Consider the following 23,262-nt stretch of genomic DNA (forward strand, 5'->3'; position numbering starts at 1 on the left):
AAATAGAGGCCCATGCCTGGCTGTTAACAGTGACCAACATTCCCTCTAAACTGTGCAGCAACCAAAGGATATTGTACAAAGGTATGAACAAACTGGTCCCTTAATATAACTGTATGCATAAAAGATTTTGGGGGCAATTGTTCTCACTAGAAAAAAAGGATCATTGATGGTGACTCCTCCATTCTAGGAGTGGTAAAATCATAAAATTGCAATTGGCTAACTACATTCAAACGTGTCCCCTTCTCCAGGGGGCAGTGACAGTATTGACTTAATACTCATTCACTGCAGAAACAGAAATTGCTGGAGAAACTCAGAAGAACTGGCATCGTCTGCGGAGAGAAATCAGGGTTAACATTTTGAAGCCAGTGAACCTTCTTCGGAGGGTCACTGGACTCGAAACATTAACTCTGCTGTCTCTCCAGAAAGGCTGCCAGACCTCTTGAGTTTCTCCAGCAATGTCTGTTTCTGTTTCAGATTTCCAGCATCTGCAGTTCTTTGTTTAATAACAAACTGGTCCACTGCCCTGCTTCAGTAAGCCTGTAATGAGTGAAATGATGGCAGAATCACAAGGGTTATTGGGAAAAAAAAGTGTGAACAAACATGGAACGGTACGGTCATAGAGTCATACAGCATGGAAACAGACACGCCTGTCCAACTCGTCCATGCTGACCAGACATCCCAAATAAATCTAGTCCCATTTGCCAGTATTTGGCCCACATCCCTTCTGATTCATATACTCATCCAGATGCCTTTTAAATGTTGTAACTGAACAAACTTCCACCACTTCCTCTGGCAGCTCATTCCATACATGCACCATCTTCCACATGAAAAAGTTCCCCTTAAATCCATTTTAAATCTTTCCCCTCTCACCTTAAACCTACGTCTTCTAGTTTTGGACTCTCCCACCCCTGAGAAAAGACCTTGTCTATTTACCCTATCTATGCCCCTCAAGATTTTGTAACAAGTGTCACTGTATTACAGTAACCCTAATGCTGATCTTAATCCTATCACACAGTTGAATGTGCTATCTCTTGCTTGACCTAAAGCACTGCCTGTTCTCTCAGGTGGATGTCAATAGTCCCATGGCACTACTTGAAGAGGAAATAGGGACTTGCACATTCTTTTGTTCAACCATCATCACTGAGAAAATTGATTATCCGGTCATTTGCCTATTGCTGATGCAGGAACTTGCTGTGCTAACTTTGGTTGCCATGTTTCCACATTAGAATAGTGATGACACTTGAAAAGTACAACATTGAATACACAGCACATTTGATTTTCCGAGGTCGTCTGATTTAAATGGAAACAATATTGTGCATGCTGTACGACATCACATAGAGAGGTTGCCTTTTCCACGTTCAATCAACAGGATTAAAAGGATCTTGTTGCTATAGCTACAGGTGACAAAGATGGCATGTCCTTAAAAGAGAAAAAAGAACATGATTATAGCTGTCATCAAACAGTCACACAATAGAAAGAGATGGATTCTGTCATTTTGGATGAATGGATATAGTGAACCTGCAGAAAGAAGCAGCTTATATGAGAATGATACAATAGTGAAATGGGCAAGGTCAGCTATATTTCCACTTTTCTGTAGGATTTGAACATGACTATAACTGACAAAACCTATGATATAATAACTTATAGTGTAGTTAACCAAAGAAACTAAATTAATGCAGAGTGTGGCTTATGTCAAATCTTTTGTTTGGCTGAATGGGTTGTGTTGTGTCAGAAGGCTATGGGTCCAGAGCTCTCGACTTGAGCAAGTTAATTATACTGGCATTTCAGTGCTGTGCTGAGGGATGTGCTGTTCTGTCCTTTGGATGAGAGATTAAATGGTGCATGTGTCTGTCATTTGAATGGCGATTCGTCACTAGGTGAAAGTATTAAAAAATTCCCATGATACTAACTCAAAAGGAAAGGAGTTTTCCTGATGCCCTGCTAACTATTTATTAGGGATTACTTATACCAAAAACAGATCATATGGTAAGCTATTGGTTGTGGGAGCCTGCTGCATGCAAATTGGTTGCTGTGTTTCCTGCATTGTAGTCACTACACTTTGACAGCACTGACAGTGTATGCTGGAAACAGACCTGTATTCACTGCACTACAAAAAACGTGCAGTGGGGATACTTTGTACAGATGCACCCAGCTCTCCAATTGGACCAGGCTCAATCTCAGAGCTGGTCACCTGCTGAAACCACTCACTTAGTACTGAGCTGCATGCTCCCAGCTTCCCTGATATTGACAATTAGCTCAGTCACACAACAGCCTTGATGTTCAGCAGTCTTCAGCCCTCAGCCTGGGGAATATATCACCTTGCTAACACAGCAGGGTGCTACATCAATCTCTGTACCATATGCTAGCAGAGTACACAGCAAGCACACTGCATATGGGGCAAGCAAGCAGCCATCTATCCATCTCTTAAGCACCATCAGTCAGGGGGTCCTGGTACAGTAAATCAAGGGCAGCCTTCCATACTAGTCCAGAGGTTGGTTGGGGATGCTCTCAGTCAGGGGGGAGTCTATATCTCTGCAGTCCAGGAAATGGGTTACATCAGTTCATTGACTCCCATAGCAGCCAGTCAGGGGAGTTAAGGTTATTGTGGTCAGAGAGATATAAAGGCACAATCCAGGGATCGATGCACATCTTGCCTGAGGATACTTTCCTGGCACTACCCTGTCCCCTTGTGTGGAGCAGGCACCTGCATTGGAGTAAAGCTTTCCCCACCCACTGTCACAGTACCTTCAGTCCTGAGGGCCAATGCCTGGGCAGTGGAGATTGGGGATGGGCCCCTCTCCTACAGCCCTTCAGGTTGCTGGACCTGTCTCTCCATGGCACTGCCAACCTGTACATGAAGGAAGCATTACTCACTGCATAGTTGCAGCCTCTGGGCAATGGGGGCCATTGTGTCCCACATCCCTACCTGCTGCTCCTGGTCCTCCCTGAGTGTGTGGACAAGATCCTTGAATACTCAGGGGGGGCTGCAGAAGACAACTTTGGCCAATGTTTCTTCTGAGGCCTCAAGATCCTAATCCTCAAAAGTCCAGGAGGCCCTTTTGGTGGAGCTGGCCATTTCTCTGCAGAGGCTATTGGCAGGTTCATGGAATCTGTATGACACAGGAGAGAGATGGCATTGCAGTCTGCATTTAGACATGTACAATGATTAAGTGTAATTTACCTGTTTGGCAGTAGAGTCAGCGAGCCATACAGGACAGAAACAGACCCTTTGGTCCAACCAGTCCATGCTGACTATAATCCCAAACTAAACTAGTCCCACCTTCTTGCAAACATTCCTCCAAACATTTCCAATTCATGTACTTACCTAAATGCCTTTTAAACATTATAACTGTACCTTCAACCATCACTTTCTCTGCAAGTTAATTCCACTGTATTAAAATGTTGCCCTTCATGTTTTTTGAAATCTTTCTCCTCTCACCTTAAAAATATGCCTCCTAGTCTTGAAATCCCCCACTTTAGGGAAACGACACCTGCCAATCACCTCATCTATACCCATCATAATTTTATAAACTTCAATAATAAGGTTACCTCTCAACCTTCTGTGCTCCAGTGAAAAAAAATTCCAGCCTATCCAGCCTCTCCTTATAACTCAAACTCTCCAATCCCACCAACATCTTGGTAAATCTATTAAGATGGAGAGGGTTCGGAAGAATGTCCTTCCTTTAACAGGGTGACCAGAACTGGACACAGTACTCCAGAATAGACCTCACAAACTATAACCTCAACATGACGTCCCAACTCCTATACTCAATAGTCTGAGAACAGACAACGCTCCACCACCACCGTCTCCTGCCATTGAACCAGTTTTATATCCAATTGGCAAGTTGTCCCTGAATCCAATGTGATCTAACTTTAGTTATTAGTCTACCATGTGGAACCTGGTCAAAGGCTTTACTAATGTCTCCCACTCTGCCCTCATTAATCTTTTTGGTTACTACCTCAAAAAAAAAACTCAATCAAGATTCTGAGACACGATTCCCCTCGCACAAAACCATGCTGACTATCCCTAATCATTCCTTGCCTCTCCAAATGCATATAAACCCTACCTTTCTGAATTACTTTCAACAACTTACCCACCACTGAAGTCAGACTGACAAGTCCATAATTCCCAGGCTTCTCCTTACATCTCTTCTTGAACAAAGACACAACATTACCCACTCTCCAGTCAATTGGCACCGTATGTATAGATGATACAAATATTTCTGCTAAGGGCCCACAATTTCCTCTTTAAGTACTTGCATGTCTCATCGCCCTAGTATGTACAGTTCCTGTTCTCTCCTGAAAGGACCAGGATTCTCTTCTTGTCGGCGGTGAGGACACACTCTCTCTGCCCTGTTATGGGTACATATCTCCTGTAAAGTAGGGGATTGAATGAGAGAATGGTGGGCAGTACGGCAGGTATTGCTCAGTGCAATGTGTGGGGGAAGGTGGTGAGGTATTCAAAAGGGCTGAATAAGCAGGTGCAAAATACATACAGTTAGTAGTGTGGGAATTTGGGAGTGAGAGCAGGTGAGGGAAGATGTTGCAGGTAGCAGAGCCTGAATCTTGGTGGTAGATGGATACAGGAGCAGAGACAGACTGAGTGAGGTGGTGAGTGTGGCATGTACCTTGGTGGAGTAGAGAAGGTCAATGACCTTCTGACAGCATTGCTGGCCTTTCCTCTGCATCCTGGAGATGACCCTGACCCTAATGGTCACCTCAGACCATGTTGGCACAGTCTGATAGCACAGTCTCTTCTAGTCCTCCAGGAAAAGAACCACCCCATCCACCAGGGAACTCCTCGTCCCCATACAACAATCACAGTGCCATCCTCCCCTTCTGTCAACGTGCCCTTGACTGTGCAGGACAGCCTCAGAATGTCAGAGCTGCACTGTGTAGAAAGACAATGGTGCGGATGCCAGTCATTTGTGGGCGGCACGGTGGCACAGTGGTTAGCACTGCTGCCTCACAGCACCTGAGACCTGAGTTCAATTCCTGCCTCAGGCGACTGACTGTGTGGAGTTTGCACACTCTCCCCGTGTCTGCGTGGGTTTCCTCCGGGTGCTCCGGTTTCCTCCCACACTCCAAAGATGTGCAGGTCAGGTGAATTGGCCATGCTAAATTGCCTGTAGTGTTAGGTGCAGGGATAAATGTAGGGAAATGGGTCTGGGTGGGTTGCGCTTGGGCGGGTCGGTGTGGACTTGTTGGGCCGAAGGGCCTGTTTCCACACTGTAAGTAATCTAATCTAATCTAATCTAATCATTTGGGCAGATGTCCATGGAGTGGTAAGTTGTTGTGGAAATGGCACACAGCAAAATGGTGTGGAAGCTGGTTGTGAGAAATGCCTTAGGGGTATGGTAGGTAATGAATGAGGCAAGTTTGGTAAGAAAACTCATTGAACCTTACCGAGAAAAAAACCTTCCAAGATACTCAAATCAATTCAGATCTAGCCAATAAAACATGAGAATCTGCTGGTTACGTTCTCACTTATCATGTGGAGAATTGAATACAAAAGAATGGAAGTTATACATCAGTTATACAAAGTACAGCTAAGATCACACAGAGTCAGACATATACAGCATGGAAACAGACCCTTTGGTCCACACAACATTGTCGACCAGAAATTTTAAACTAATCAAGCCCCAATTGCCAGCATTTGGCCCATAAGCCTCTAAACCCTTCCCATTCATATATCCATCCAGATGCCTTTTAAGATGTGGTAATTGTGCCCACCTCCACCTGTGAATCATATTAGTCACCTTATTCAAGGAAGGGTACAAACATATTGGAGGTGGTTCAGAGAAGATTTACTGGACGAAAACCTGGGATGGCAAGATGTCTTTTGAGAAAAGATCTAGACTTATAACTGCTGGAATTCAGAAAGAAGTGGATTGAGTGGAAAAGCAAGCATATTTGATTGAAACATACAAAATCTTTAAGATATTTTTAAAAATTTCCTAACCAATCTGCCCACACATATTACGATAGACCTCTGGAGCAGCTACGCCTCCTGGCTCCATAGATTTGAGGTTCTAATCAGATCATTGATCTGATTATATGGCAGATCAGGTTCAAGGGGCTGAATGGCCTAGTCCTAATTTGTACATTGGTGAGTCAGGAGGTGAAAAGGGAGAGCAGCAACACAGATAGTGAAGTAGGATAAATTTCTGCAAGGATTTCTCTTTAGTACACTTATGTGCTCTGTCACTGATGTAGGAACTGGAACCACCTTCATTTCAATTACTAGGGTTAAGGTGAAGAATAGTGCATTGAGTTAAATTCATTCCATTTTAGATTATGCCTTCCTATTATTGATGAGGAAAAGACAAAGCAGAAATCAAACAGCTGTTACTCCGGCATTAAGAGAGGGGCAGGAAATTCATACAGAATGTTATCTTTAGAGGTCAAGACCACATAAACAATATAGAAAATGGAATCAAAAGACAAAAAAAGTTTTGTGAGAAAAATCAAGAGAATAAAATGAGAAGTGAAGTGGAAACCAAAGTTTTGTACTTTTGTCAAAACCAAAAGTACAAGCACAAGAGCAAGGTGGGGGCAGGATAAATAAAGATTGAAAAGTCAGATAAAGAAACAAAGAAACTGGGCAATCAATTAATATTCATGTGATGGATATGAAAGGAATTGGCATCAGTATAAATAAATGGGCAGCAAGAGAAGAAACAGATGTTATACAATGCCAAACCCAGATGAAACCACCCTTGGGAAATAAGGAACCCCTGAGATAGAATCAGAGATATAGAGGAACTGAGAGAAGCACAAATCTGAGGGACAGGAACCGAAACAGAGAAGTAAAGTACTGAACAAAAACACCATTGAGAGATAGCTGTGCTCTGATTCAGATTTGATGTGGTCATGATACTGGATTGGCAATCCTGAGGAGATAAATTTGAATCCTCCCTCTGCAATTTCAGAATCTGACAAACTATCAGTTCCTTTGAACAAGGATAACATTTCCTCCTGGCAGTAACGTCCAAGTGGAATCTTCTAACACTGGGAGGCCATTGTGTTGCAACTATCACTTGCGGTAGCTCACTATGGTACATCAGAAGGATTTCTGGACTGATAATCAACCCACATTCCACCCTGACCTTAAATTTACCTGGACCATCTCTGACACCTCCCTCCCCTTCCTGGACCTCTCCATCTCCATTAAAGACGACCGACTTGACACTGACATTTTTTACAAACCCACCGACTCCCACAGCTACCTGGATTACACCTCTTCCCACCCTACCTCTTGCAAAAATGCCATCCCGTATTCCCAATTCCTCCACCGGATCTGCTCCCAGGAGGACCAATTCCACCACAGAACACACCAGATGGCCTCCTTCTTTAGAGACCGCAATTTCCCTTCCCACGTGGTTAAAGATGCCCTCCAACGCATCTCGTCCACATCCCGCACCTCCGCCCTCAGACCCCACCCCTCCAACCGTAACAAGGACAGAACGCCCCTAGTGCTCACCTTCCACCCTACCAACCTTCGCATAAACCAAATCATCAGCTGACATTTCCGCCACCTCCAAACAGACCCCACTAGCAGGGATATATTTCCCTCCCCACCCATTTCCGCCTTCCGCAAAGACCGTTCCCTCCGTGACTACCTGGTCAGGTCCACGCCCCCAAACAACCCACCCTCCAATCCTGGCACTTTCCCCTGTCACCGCAGGAACTGTAAAACCTGCGCTCACACCTCCTCCCTCACCTCTATCCAAGGCCCTAAAGGAGCCTTCCACATCCATCAAAGTTTTACTTGCACATCCACTAATATTATTTATTGTATCCGTTGCTCCCGATGCGGTCTCCTCTACATTGGGAGACTGGGCGCCTCCTAGCAGAGTGCTTTAGGGAACATCTCCGGGACACCCGCACCAATCAACCACACCGCCCCGTGGCCCAACATTTCAACTCCCCCTCCCACTCTGCCGAGAACATGGAGGTCCTGGGCCTCCATCACCGCAGCTCCCTCACCACCAGACGCCTGGAGGAAGAACGCCTCATCTTCCGCCTCGGAACACTTCAACCCCAAGGCATCAATGTAGACTTCAACAGTTTCCTCATTTCCCCTTCCCCCACCTCATCCTAGTTCTAAACTTCCAGCTCAATAACTGTCCCCTTGACTTGTCCAGACTTGTCCTACCTGCCTATCTTCTTTTCCACCTATCCACTCCACCCTCTCCTCCTTGACCTATCACCTTCATCCCCTCCCCCACTCACCCATTGTACTCTATGCTGCTTTCTCCCCACCCGCACCCTCCTCTAGCTTATCTCTCCACGCTTCAGGCTCACTGCCTTTATTCCTGATGAAGGGCTTTTGCCCGAAACATCGATTTCGAAGCTACTTGGATGCTGCCTGAACTGCTGTGCTCTTCTAGCACCACTAATTCAGAATCTGATAATCAACCTAGTTGACTGTTTTAAGACACAACTTCCAGGGCCTAAAGGTCTAAGGTGGGTCTTTCACACAGACCTTCTGCCTGGAGGTAGGGACACTACACCACAGCACAAGACTGCCATGAAACCTTTTGGAAGCTGTCAGATTGACAAAAATACACTGGACTATGCATCCTTTTAGAGCAACTAACAATGTGCAATAAATGCTAGCACCCACATTCTGTGAGTGAATATAAAGAACAACTTTCAAGTATGCATTGGGCAAGGCAGGTTAATACCACTGACTTCAATTCCTTTTGGCTGACCTTAAATAGGAAATGAGTGATCACATTGAAAGTTTTACTTAGAGAAACCATAAAAATATTATGTCACAGAAAGAGACAATTCAGACCATATTGTCTGTACAGCCAGAAACAAATCTAGCTGCCTATCTGCTCCCACTATCCAACACATGGTCCATTGTTGAAGAGTGTGGTGCTGGAAAAGCACAGCAGGTCAGGCAGCATCTGAGGAGCAGGAGAGTCAATGTTTTGGGCATAAGCCCTTCATCAGGAATGTGAACACGTGGCCCACAGTCTTGCAGGCTACAGCATTTTAGATGCAGGCCCAGGCACCTTCCAGACTGATTAAAGGTTCCTCCTCCACCACAAGCCAGGCAGCTATTTCCACTACCCTCTGAGTGAAGATGCTTTTCCTCATGTCTACTCTAATCCTTCAGCCATGCTTCACCTTAAATCTGTGTCCCCTGCTAATCGACTCTCCGTGAGGGGAAACAGGATTTTCCTGTCTCCTCTATCTAGGCCTCTCATATTTTTACGCACCTTAATTAAGTCACCCCTCAGTTTCTTCTATTCTCAGGAAAGCCACCCTGACCTATCCAATCTTCCCTCATTGCTCCAATGTTCAAGCTTTGGTGACATTCTTGTACATTGCCTCTGTATTCCATCCAGAGCAGTTACCTCTTTCCTATAATCTCATGATCAGAACTGTGCAGAAAATCTGAGCTGTGGCCTAAGAAATATTTTAAGCAGTTTCAACATTACAGACCTACCATTGCAATTGTATGTTGTCCAATGAAGGAAAGTATATACTTTCTTTGCCAGCTCATCGACCTGTCTTACCCCATTCAAACACTGTTGTGATGCACTTTCTAAGTCTCTCACTTTCTGTACTCTTCCTAAAACCCTCCTATTTATTGTGTATTCCTTTGTTAAGTATGTCTTTCCCTTCTAACATCCTTCAGGGGTTAAGAACAATCCTCTTCACTATCAACTACATAGCCAATTTGTGTGTCATATGCAAGTTTTCTAATCACTCCTTCCGTATTTAACTCCAATTCATTAATTTATTGAACAAATAGTGAGGGACTGAATGCAGAGCCTGTGGATGCCACTGGAAAATGCTTTCCATTCGCAAAGCATTTTTGTATTTGTTAATGGGATATAGGTGTGACTGCCAGGCCAACATTTATTGCCTATCCTTAATTTCCCAGGAGGCAGTTCAATCAAATTGCTGTGGCTCTGAAGTCACATGCAGACCAAACCAGATAAGGATGGTTAATTTTCTCCCCTAAAGAATATTGACGAACCAGACAGGTTTTTATGACAATTGACAGTGATCGCATTGTAGCTGTTAGGCTAGCTTTTAATTCCAGAGATTTTTAAAAATGAATTTAATTTCACCATCTGCCATGGTAGGATTGAAATCCTGTTCTCAGAACATTAACCTGGGATGGATCACTTGTCCAGTGACATTAACACAACGGCAGCACCTACCTCCATCCATTAACCATTATCCTTTATTCTATGTCACTGAGATAATTTTGTATCCAGCTCACCACATTCTCCTGTTTCCCAAACCCTGAACATCTCACCAAGTGACCTTTGTCACATGCTTGTTAAAATCCAATGTAGACCACATCCACTACACTACCCTTTTCAATCCTCCTTGTTATGGTCCCAAAGAAAGAATTAAGCAAGTAAGACACAAACTTCACTTTGCAAAACCATGCTGGAAACCCCTAATTAGTCCATGCCTTTCTAAGTAACAGCGTATCCAGTCTCTCTGAACAGATTCAAATAATTTATGTACCACCAATGTCAGACTGACCAATCTATCATTACTTGGCCTGTCCCGCTCAACCTTTTTGAATAATGGTGCAACATTCACAGAGCTCTAGTCCTCCAGTGCCTTGCCAATATCTAGTGAGGATTAGAAAATGATTCTCAGTATCTGTTACTTCCTCCGTGGCTTCCTTTAACAGCCTGTGATACAACCCTAGGATCCATTACCCTTGGTCCCTCTAGTAATTCCTCTTGCACTATACTTATTGCATCTAATACTTCACTGGAAGATCTGCATCATCCCTGTCCTTTGTGAACACTGAGACAAAGTACTGATCACATCTGTACTGTTCACATCTTCTGCTTCCAACATGTTACCATGTACACCTGTGATAGGTGCTATCCTATCCCTTGTTATCCTCTTGCTCTCATTGTATTGATAAAATGCATCTGGGATTGCCTTGATTTTACCTGCTAATATTTGTTCATGCTTTCTCTTTGCTTTCCTTATTTCCTTTTCTACTTTATTGTTCCACTTTCTATTCTCCTCTCGGTTTTCTACAGGATTAAATTTTGTGACTATCATAAACGTTCTTTTTCTGCTTCATCGTACCCTGCATTCTTCTGGATAATTAGACAGCTCTGAATTTATCTCCCTGGAGACCTGTCTACACAGTGCCCATAGAATTTTGCTTTTGAATGCCTCCAACCGTTTTGTCACTGGTAAGTAGCTGTATTCAGTCTACCCTCACCAGATCACCTCTCACCCTTGTAAAACTGCCTTGCCCCAGTTGAGAACTTTTACCTGAGTTTCTTCTTTGTTAAATCTAACCATAGGGTAGTCACATCTCCAAATGTTACCCACTGCTGCTTCATCTACTTGCCCAGCATTATTTCCTCAGATTAAATCTAGAAATGTGCCCCCTCTTGTTGTTACTTGTCAGCTAAAAACAGTTGTCTCAAAAGTAGTTCAAGAATTTGGTGCCCTTTGTGCCTTTCACATTGTTCATATCTCAATTGACAATGCCAACTATTATTGCCCTTTTTTCTTTGTATAATTAGAAATGTAATTACATACTTACCATCCTAACTCCCTCCCACTTGTGGGGATCTTTAGTAGTCTCATAGGAGTGTGGTCTGCCCCTTCATTTTTTAATTCTCAGCTCAATCCATATACCCTCATTTGGTGTTTCATTTTGCATAGTGCTGCCCAAACGTTTTCCGAATGTGACCATACTTAGAATCATAGAATCCCTACAGTACGGAAGCAGGCCATTTGGCCCACTGGGTCCACACCAACCCCTCTAAAGAGCATCCCACCCAGACCTACCCCCACCCGCCCTATCCCAGAACCCTGCATTGCCCATGGCCTATCCACCTGACCTGCACATCTTTGGATTGTGGGAGAAAACCAGAGCACCCAGACAAAACCCACGCAGACACAGGGAGAATATGCAAAGTCCACACAGACAGTTGCCCAAGGCTGGAATCAAACCCATGTCCCTGGCGCTGTGAGACAGCAGTGCTAACCACTGAGCCACTGAGCCGCCCACTTCAAGGCAGGCAATTTGCTACAACCCTCAGGGTGAACTATGAGACAGTGGTTCTCTAAATATGGGAGCACTGCTGTTGTATCTTGGTCTGAACTCCACAACAACCGATATTGTCTCAGATCACACAACCACAAAAGCTTTCATTTGTGAGCCCACTTGCAATCCCAAACCCCACTGGTTTAACATATCCTTCCTCACAGCTGTAGTTAATTCCTTAATCAATAAGTCTAGACTTTTTTTTTCATTCCACTCTGAAAACTCTATTCAGAGATGTTGAGTTGCCGTTTTTAACTCCTCTTTAAGCCATGTTTCTGTTACACGAATAATACTATACTGCCATGTTTCTATCTATGCCCTCACCTCAGGGCCTCTATTTATTACACATCTGTTGCACTTACATATGAGCTGCCACATTTTCTAAACTACTATTGCTATTAACTGGTTTGATAACATATCATTTGAGCAAGAAATTCATTAAAATTTCATTTATCTTGCAGTCCACTAACTTGATCATGAGCAGCTGTCGGTGTCTATTTGTCATTTTGAATTAAATTGTTTTGTCCTATTGCAGTAAAGGTTGCTGCAACCAGAGGCAGCACAATAATAGGAGGCTAAAAGCTCAAATCCCAAACAAAAGTCTTCAAATAAGCTAAAGTTATCACATAAACATGAGTGGAGAGTGACTGAGGTAGCTTAGGTTAATAGACTAAAAGTTAAAATGACAAATAAACAGGAAAACTTTTAAGGAAACCACAGTGGCTCAGTGGTTAGCACTGCTGCCTCAGAGCACCAGGGACCTAAGTTTGATTCCAGCCCTGGGTGACTGTCTGTGTGGAGTTTGTATAGTCTCCCTGTGTCTGCGTGGGTTTCCTCTGGGTGTTCTAGTTTCCTCCCACAGTCCAAAAATGTGCAGATTAGGTGGATTGGCCATGGGAAATGCAGGATTACAGGGATAGGCTGTTGGTGTGCACTCAAATTTCAATCTGGAATCTGACATGTCCAACTGAAATTGTAACAATAATATTGGCTAAAAAATGTTAGAATTATTCTTTGCAATATTGTAAGTTTGAGGAACAAAACATGGATAAAGAGGGAAAATGAATAGAATATTAAAGTAGACTAGCCGTGCTTTCACACTGTAGGGATTCTCTGAAACCACTTGAAAAAAAGAGCAAAATCGCATTACTCTTAAAAACAAATACTCACCAGGGAAGATCCATAAATGACAGAGTAAGAAAATTAAATGTAACGTGATGCAAATGTGATTTATATATATTTTAATGACATTTATTTTAGAGTTTAGACTTAAGCTAGTAGCCTGTGGATTTAGTTTGTGCATCTAAAGGAGTTCAATGATTAACTTGTATGTCTGTCTGTAGCCAGAGTGACACTTTTTTTAAACAAAGTTTGGAAGAGTGAGCTCCTGGTGTGGGGTGGAATTTTATTTCCATTGGGAGAGCTTTTATGAACAAACTAAATAAATAGTTGTGTATTAGATTTTCAGTTTAGAATGTCAGAGATTGATTTTCTTCCTTTAGATTAGGGGAAATGTCCATAGCTTGCAGAAAGCTTTCAGTTTGCACTTTTACAGAGGTCATAGCTGAAACGAATGTGTCAAACAGTGGCTTGTGATAATGGTTTCGCTTAGAAGTTCCAGGTCAGAAATGTTTGGTTACAACCCTAAAGAAATTACTTGAAGTTGAGACAATCTAAGCTCAGTTGTATGAAGACTCCTGGAAGACGCTATCAGATTCTCAAAATGGAGTTAAAGCCATGGTTAAATTAAACCCCACAGATGTGCAAAAGAAAGGCTGGTGTGAGTACTATAGATTAGATTAGATTCCCTATAGTGTGGAAACAAGCCCTTCAGCCCAACAAGTCCACACTGACCCTCCTAAGAGTAACCCACCCAGTCCCATCTCCCTCTGACTAACGCACCTAACACTTTGGGCAATTTAGCATGGCCGATTCACCTAACTTGCACATCTTTGTGTCTGTGGGAGGCAACCAGAGTATCTGGAGGAAACCCACGCAGACACAGGGAGAATGTGCAAACTCCACACAGACAGTTGCCCAAAGCTGGAATTGAACCTGGGACGCTGGTGCTGTGAGGCAGCAGTGCTAACCACTGGGCCACCATGCCACCCCGAAAAGGAGTGCTTTTCAGATTAATGGGATTGTATTTACTAGATGTTTGTACATTTTTAGAATTGTTTACATCTAAACAATTTGGGTTATTCTATTTTATCTTTATTTCTTTTGTAGAATAAACTTCCATTTTATTGTTAAAATCAAATCTGCAGCACTGAGATAATGTTTCTTTAAAACCAAACAAAAAACAATTCAATCCAAATTTCAATCTGGAATCTGACATGTCCAGCTGAAATCATAAGAATAATATCGGATAAAAAATGTTACAATATTGCAAAGAATAATTCTAAGTTTGAGGAACAAAAAGTTGATAAAGAGGGAAAATGAATAGAATATTAAAAGTAGACTAGCCGGCAGTATAAAAACAAATTGCAAGATCTGTTATAAGTATATACAAAGGGGAAGAGTAGCTACAGTATATTTAGATCCCTTAGAGACAACAGAAACTTATGCTGGGGAACGAGGAATCACCAGAAGCATTGAACTGGTATTTAAGTCTGCCGTTGCAGTAGAAATCACAAATTACATACCAGAAATAAAGATTAAAATGAGGAAGTAGTAAGTGTGAGGAGCAAGCAAGGCAATTAATATCAGTACAGGGCTTAAAGGCCTAAACTGACAACTCCAGTATTATTAACCTACATCCAAGTGTTCTAAAAGAGGTAGCTGCAGAGATTTGGATGCACTAGTTATGATTTTCCTAAATTCCAAAATGATTTCAATGGATTGGAAGTTAACAAATGAATGCCTACTATTCAAACAAAGGAGGGAGAGAAAGCACAGGGAACTGCAGACCAGCTAGCTATAAGGCTATAGTTGTCAGGAAATTGTAATCCAGTGTGTTATGAAAGGGATATCTTGTTTGACAAAGTTAATGGAATTTTTTTTAAGGAGACTTGTAGGATAGATAAAGAAGAACTAGTAAATAGAGCATACATAGATTACCAAATGGCTTTCAATAAGATGCTTTCTCTGCACTGCCTCCAACATCAGCATACTTATCCTTAGAGAGATTGAACAAAACTGTTCACTGTATTCCAGGTATGTTCCAACTAGTGTCATGCATTGTTTTAGCAAGTCTACTCTAATGTGCTATTCCTTTGAAACAAAGTCCAACATTCCATTTGTTGTCTCTATTACCTGCTGAACTTGTATACTAGCTTTTTATGGTTTATGTATGAGGACCCTGAAATCCCTGTGTGCTGTAGCTTTCAGCAGTTTTCTTCCCTTTAAATAATATCCCTTTTCTCAATTCTTCCTGCCACTGCAAAACCTCACATCTTCCAATATCATATTCCAACTGCCAAATTTTTGCCCATTTGCTCATCCTGTATATATCTCTCTGTGGACTGAGTCAATCTCAACATTTACCTTCCCATATATTTTCATGTCACCTACAAACTTGGCTATAGTACACCCACTTTTCTCATTCAAGTCATTAATACATATTGTTAATAATCTCAGACCGAGCACTGGCCCTTGTGGCACTCCACTAGTTATAGGTTGCCACCTTGAAAGTGCACCTTCATCTTTTCAACTCAAGGAATACAAATCAAAGTTTTTCTTTGTGGCATATACCTGTAAATTAGTAGGATTAGAGCCAAAGTAAATCTTGTCATCATTGAAAATGTCCATAAATGCACACAAACACCATACATTATATGTTTGCATAATGCACTGATTAGATAAATCCTTTCGCCAGTATATACATGCCGCACATTTACAAGTGTCTTAAATATACACAGCTCCATACACACAAAATTATCCAGATTTATACGTACACACAAAATAAATGCACTCACACAATCAAACAAACATACACTCAAAAAACCTGTATGTATGTATGTATATTAAAAACAAGAGGACAATAGGGAGAAGGTAGAACCATTCAAGGATAAAGAAGGGGACTTGTGCTTGGAGGCAGAGGATGTGGATGAGATCCTAAATTAGTACTTTGTATCAATATTCACCCAGGAGAAAGATATGGAATATAGTGAGATTTGTGTGGAGTATGCTAATATGCTGGGGCATTTTGAGATCAAGAAAGAAGTGGTGCTAGATCTCTTGAAGAGTATTAAGGTGGATAAGTCCCCAGGGCCCAATGGTATCTATCCCAGGTTATTGAGAAAGGCAAGAAAGGAGATTGCTGGGACCTTGACCAAGATCTTTGTATCCTCACTAGCCACTGAAGAGATCCTGGTGGACTGGCAAGTAACTAATGTTGTTCCTCAGTTCAGCAAGGGAAATAGGAATAATCCAGGAAACTGTAGACCAGGGAGTATATATCACATTGGTGGCTGGGAAGCTATTGGAGAGAGTTATTAGGTATAGGATTTATGCACAATTGGAAAAGGATAGCCTAATTAGGGACAGTCAGCATGGCTTTGTGCAGGGCAGGTAATATCTGACTAACTTGATTGATTTTTTTGAGGAGGTGACGAATGTGATAAATAAGGGTAGAGCAGTGGATGTTGCTGACATGGATTTTAGTAAGGCTTTTGACAAGGTCTCTCATGGTAGGCTCATCCAGAAGATTAAGATACATGGGATCCACTGTGACTTGGCCACTTGGATTCAGAATTGGCTTACCCATAGAAAGGTAAAAACAATGACTGCAGATGCTGAAAACCAAATACTGGATTAGTGGTGCTGGAAGAGCACAGCAGTTCAGGCAGCATCCAACGAGCAGCGAAATCAACGTTTAGGGCAAAAGCCCTTCATCAGGAATAAAGCCCATAGAAAGCAGAGGATAGTAGTGGAAAGTGTTTTTCAGGCTGAGGTCCATGACTAGTGGTGTTCCATAGGGATCTGTTCTGAGACCTCTGCTGTTTGTGACATATATATATATATAATGACATGGATGAAAAAAAAGAGTCAGAGTCATAGAGATGTACAGCATGGAAACAGACCCTTTGGTCCAACTAGTCCATGCCAACCAGATATGTAGGTGGGTGGGTTTGTAAATTTGTGAACAATACAAAGAGTAGTGGAGAATGGATAGTGTAGAAGGTTGTTAAAGAATATAGTGGGATATATATCAGTTACATATATGGGCAGAGAAATGACAGATGGAGTTTAATCTGCTTAAGTGTGATGTGCTGCACTTGGGAGATCAAATGTTAAGGAAAAGTAATCAGTTAATGGCAGGACTCTGAACAGCATTGATATACTGAAGGATCTTGGGGTTCAAGTCTATAACTCCCTGAAAGTGACCCATGAGTAGACAGGATGGTAAAGAAGGTATATGGTGTGCTTGCACTTATTGGTCAGGGAATTGAGTACAAGAGTCAGGTCGCCATGTTGCAGCTTTAAAAGACTTTGGTTCGGCCACACTTGGAGTATTGCATTGAATTCTGGTCACCACATTACAGGAAGGATGTGGAGGTTTTGGAGAGCGTGCAGAAGAGGTTTACCAGGATGCTGTCTGGATTAGAGAGTATAAACTATAAGGAGAAGATAGAGAAACTCAGATTGTTTTCTCTGGAACAGTGGATGCTGAGTGGAGACTTGACAGAAATCTATAAAATTAGGAGATGCATTGATAGATTTAGTGTCAGAATCTTTTTCCCAAATTTGAAATGTCTAAAACTAGGGAGCATGCATTTAAAGATGAGAGGAAGAAAGTTCAAAGGAAATATGAGGGGCAAATTTTTTTTAAAACACAGCGAGTCATGGAAGTCTGGTACGTGCTGCCAGGGATGGTGGTGGAACCACATACCATAGGGCATTTTAGGGACTTCTAGGTAAGGATATTAATATGCAAGGAATGGAGGGATATGAACCAAACGCAGGCAGAAGAGATTAGTTTCACTTGGCAGCATGGTTAGCACAACATCCCCTGTACAGTTCACACGCACTTCTAACAACAAGGAATCATTAGAAGATAGTTTTCACTCGGCTTTATATTTGAGTAACTTCAGGCTTCACAATTGATTTTAACTCCAGGTTTCATGACGCTTAGCTTCCAATGTCCACCATATTAATCTTGTGATGTAAAGTAACTGTCACAAAACTGGGTTTAAGTAAAGTTATCATTAAGCAATGGGTTTATACAAACTCTTGGGTTATTCCATAGATGAGCATTGCTTAATATTAGGCTGCTTACATCATAATGTCATCAATATATATTTGAATTATTAGCATTCTTTGAAAATTCAGAATGACTGCCACATGCTTCAGAATTGCTTTTTTCTATTAAATAACCTTCCTATGCTGATGTGAAACCACAGCTGGGGGAGAGACAGCAAGAGACAAGATTGAGAATCTGCAGATTGTGAGAAGGCAGAGACAGGTGTAATGAGATATGGAGACTTTCAAGCTGACAGAGAGAGACAGAGCAAAGCGTGTGACAAACAGATCGAAATCATGACAAAGAGATGCAGAAATCAGAAACCAAAGGAGACAAAAAAAATCAAATCCTGGTTTTCTTCTAGCCAATAAAAAAACTTAACATCATGAAAAACATCCATAAAATTATTTTTCACTTTACAATGCCCGGGGGAAATGTTCTGTTCAGTAATTAGAATCAAGTAACATTAATTGTCTGATAATAAAAATAGATGGTTTTTGATTCTGGTTTCTGTGTATTTTGGGTGTCTGGAACTCACTGCCTAAAATGGTAACATCAAGACATTTAAGAATCATTTAGATGTCATCTCACACAAGGCTATGGACCAAATGCTGGAAAATGTGATTAGAACAAATATGTCCTTGATTAACAGTGTGGACACAATGGGCTGAAGGGCCTTTTCTCATGCTGTAAAAACTCTGATTCTATGATTATAAATATGCACAAGTATTTACACAAGGCAAACAGAAATTACAAGCAAAGATTTTGAAGGGATAGATAAATTCAGAAGAGCCCATTTACAATATGGTAATGCTGCTTGGGACAGAGCAGTAATGTGGCTCACCATTAGTTTTAGAATCAAAAGCTTACACATAAAGCACATTGTGAATGGAACAGAATCAGGAAGATTTTGAATGATTGTCCCAATTTGAAGTGAGCCTGCAACTATGTAGGTGAAAGTGTAATAATGCTGATATTGTTCAGGATTTAATGGCAATTGTCTGTGAACCAGAGATGCTCAACATCAAACAAACAACAAACATCAGATTTAAGTAACTAAGTAATGTTCTGAAGCAGCTAATGATCATGATACATTGACACCATCTATTCAACTGATGTCATACACAATCAGGGGTGGACACAAACGGTTCTACTCTTCCAGAGGAAGTAGATGCATCTACATCAACTTCCTAAGGTCCTAGTTATTAAGACACAGCTGTGTCTTACAATCTTATACTCCACAACCACCTGAAGAAGGAGCGCCGCTCCGAAAGCTAGTGCTTCCAATTCAACCTGTTGGACTATAACCTGGTGTTGTGTGATTTTTAACTTTGCACGCCTCAGTCCAATACCAGCATGTCCAAATCATAACCCTTAACCAGTACTCCACAACGGTAAAGATGGCAAATAACTCAAGGTACTAGCAGCATTCATCTGGGAAAATATCACACATCCAGCACTGTGGCTCAGTGGTTAGCAATGCTGCTTCACAGCACCAGGGACCCAGGTTCGATTCGTGCCTCAGGTGATTGTCTGTGTGGAGCTTGCACAATCTCCCCGTGTCTGCGTGGATTTCCTCTGGGTGCTTTGGTTTCCTCCCACAGTCCAAAGACGTGCAGGTTAGGTGAATTGGCCATGCTAAATTGCCCGTAGAGTTAGGTGCATTAGTCAGAGGGAAATGGGTCTGGGTGGGTTACTCTTCAGAGGGTCGAGGTGGACTTGTTGGGCTGAAGGGCCTGTTTCCACACTGTAGGGGATCTAATCTCCAGAGCAGGCAGGACTGAATCCAGGATTTCTGGTGAAGAGGTAGGGACACTAGCACTCCAAGAACCCCACACATTGGAAACTAGCGAATGTATATCGGGTGTGGAAGATTTTATTTGCACCCAATGCTACAAGTGGGAAACCTTCCAATGTGTCAATGTGAAATATGAGTGAACATACTATGCTTCAAGAGAATTTGCCTACAATATTCCTCATGCTGCTTGATGGATTAGAGGTAGGTCATGTCCAATGACCTTTCCAAGTGCACTTTGAGATTGGCATACACTGCATCAATATGCTGTCATTACCCAGAGGCTGATTTGTCCCAGCTTCTAGGAGGTCAAGGGTGTATCTTGCTCACAGTAACTCACTCTTCACTAATCCCCAGTGTCAGTGCCACCTGGCTGGCAATTGTCTTTCCCAGATGCTCACTTGATATCCTCCGCTCTCTCACACATTCCATCACAGGCTTCTGCACTTTCACCCACTCCTTTGTTGGCCTCCTGCTCTCCCACCCATTCGCTTGCTTGTCTTCTGCTGTCCCATATTATTTCCCTCACTGTGATCTCACATCTGCCCCTCTACACTGCCTCTGCCCCCGCTATCATCTGACATTACTCCACTACCATCCAGCTTGCCTTCACTAGTCTCTAGCGCTGTCCCACTGGCTTCTTGTTCATCCTTGCTTTTGGTGACTCTCCTCTACTGATTTTCAGCTCTTCCTCTGGCGCTGTTCCAATTGAGACAGTCTTTAACTGTATCGTGCTGGAACCAGCATTCTGACTGGCCTTATAACTAGGGTGATAGACAGTTTCAAACTAAATAATGGTGGGGTGAGGGTTCAGTTTGGGAAGATACAATGAACTGGAACATAGAAACAGGAGTTGCGCATTCAACCCTTCAAAGCTGTTCCATCAGTCAAGGAGATAATGGCTGATCTGTGGCCTAACTCCATATGGACATCCATATCCCATAATACCTTTGCTTATCAAAATCTGTCTCAGATTTAAAATTAACAACTGAACCAGCATCCAGAGCTGTTTGTGGAAACGTAACTAATTCTTAATATTGACTCACATATTTTAGCTGTACAATAGTGTTTGTTAATAATATTATAAGTAATCAACTGTAAATCAACATTAAGCTTCCTTTTCATTCCAGAACTGCATTGAATTGAAATTGCAACAGCCGTCAATGTTGGATTTGAAGCCATGTCCCCAAAACATTAACCTGGCATTCTGCATTACAAATCCCATCATAGTAACACCATGCCACCATCTCCCCAATCTGCCTGAATAACAGCGTTAACATTCTTCTGAGGCACTTGGTGATGCTTTGTAATGTTAAATATGTTATACAAACGAAAAGCTGGTGTTGTTGCTGAAATATTGCTCCCATTTCTCGACCAGAATCGCATGCACATTTGCTTTCTGGTGCCCATATCTCTGGCATATTTAATAGGATTTTCAAATAGAAATCAGAAAGCACTCAAGGAAGTTCCCAAACTGATGTCAGGATAGAGGAAAGGAAGGGTGGAACAATATTTTCCCTCTCTTATTAAGATTTGCAACAATACTTTTCAAAGGATGGGAATACAGTACAGTTTGATCCCACCCAATTTCTAGCAAATTAACTCCCAGGCACCTGTCCTCCGCCTCACTAAGCAGCTGGAATTGAGTCCAATTAAAATTTAGGAATAGAACTCAATGACTCAACTTCTAATTAAGTAGCATTTGTAAGTATGACAGGGATTTATTGATATGCAGATTTATAATATTCAAGTGAAACCTTTTAATACGATCTTCATCTTCTTTCATTAAGCCAGCTTCACACAGTCTGCCCCATTTCCTTACCATTAATGGCCAAATCATCGGCTGACTTTGTAGTAAGTTGAACCACATAAATGCTTCCCAGAATAGAAAAGCTTTCCACAAAATGTTTAACTTCAGTTTTTTGCCTTAGTGTCAATAGTTTGGCCCTATAACCTTAGATGTAATGGCCACATTTACTTCTGCTTTAAGTTAGAAGTTATCAAATTACAAATTTCTAAAAAGACAGCTTTCATTAAGATGTGAGCAAAGGGACTCATGCTTCAGATGCTGCTTTGAATTGTTCTTACCTTACTTGGAATTTATGAAGTTAACTGGGAGGGAAAGGGCATTGAAAGTGTAACTGAAGCTCTCTTTAAAAGGAATCTTTTGATGTATAATTATTTAACTCCCACACTAGATAACATGAGAGAGGCCAGGCAACCAAACTGATTGCTTTAAAAAAAAAGGTAGTGAAAATTGTATTGTTTGCACGCTCCTGCTGCAATTTCATTTTCTGCTGGGGTTTGACATTGATCAATCGCATCAGGCGTACAGCACAGAAATAGGACGTGCATTCAAAGTGGTCTGTCAGGGATTTTGCTTCACATAAGCTTCCTCCCATTTCTTTATGCCTAACCGTAACAGCATAATCTTCAATTCAGCTGTCCTTTGTGCATTTATGTAGATTCCTCTTACATGTAGTAATGCTATTCATCCCAACTCTGTCATAAAGTAGCAAGTTCCACATTCGAACCATTTTCTGAGTAAATAGGGCGTGGTTCATTGGCACCTTGCACACTCCTTGCCAAATGTGTTGTTTGGCAATTTACATTTTATCACAAGTTTTCCTTAAAGCAGCATTGGAATTTTATGAAAGGAGATACAATTTCTTTCAAGCAAAATTTAAGATACTGCCATACAATCAATAAAATAAATCTATTTGTTTCTGTGACAAATGACAGGATTGCTGTTGATCTATTTAGGGACAACTTTCAATCGTGATGGCTAAAAAGTATATAAAACTTCAGTTCACTCTTTGCTTTTTCATTTTTGTCTTACCAAATGTGGACTTTAGGCACCTTAATTTTCCAACTGAATTTGCCTCATCTGTGCTCCGTTACTCTTGCACAGATATATTTCTTCTATCTGCTGCATTTATTCTATTTTCCAACCATAATTTTTCACTGGCTGCAGGAGTTCCCCTTTCATTTGTCAATAGTTCCACCCCAAGTGCTACCAAAACAACACTTGTCCCATTATTCATCATTTCTATCTTTCTTGTACCTTTCACTTTTTCTGGTCATGTTAGCTACCCTCCAGATAGTGGAAGTGACATTAGGATGCCAAAGATTGACATCTAGAACATGTGTTAGAAGTTCTGGCTTGTTGGTGAAGGGGAGTTTCACAGATTCAGAGAATGGTTACAACATAGAGGAGAC

The sequence above is a fragment of the Chiloscyllium punctatum genome, chromosome 48 (assembly GCF_047496795.1).
Source record: "Chiloscyllium punctatum isolate Juve2018m chromosome 48, sChiPun1.3, whole genome shotgun sequence".
Classification (NCBI taxonomy): Eukaryota; Metazoa; Chordata; class Chondrichthyes; order Orectolobiformes; family Hemiscylliidae; genus Chiloscyllium; species Chiloscyllium punctatum.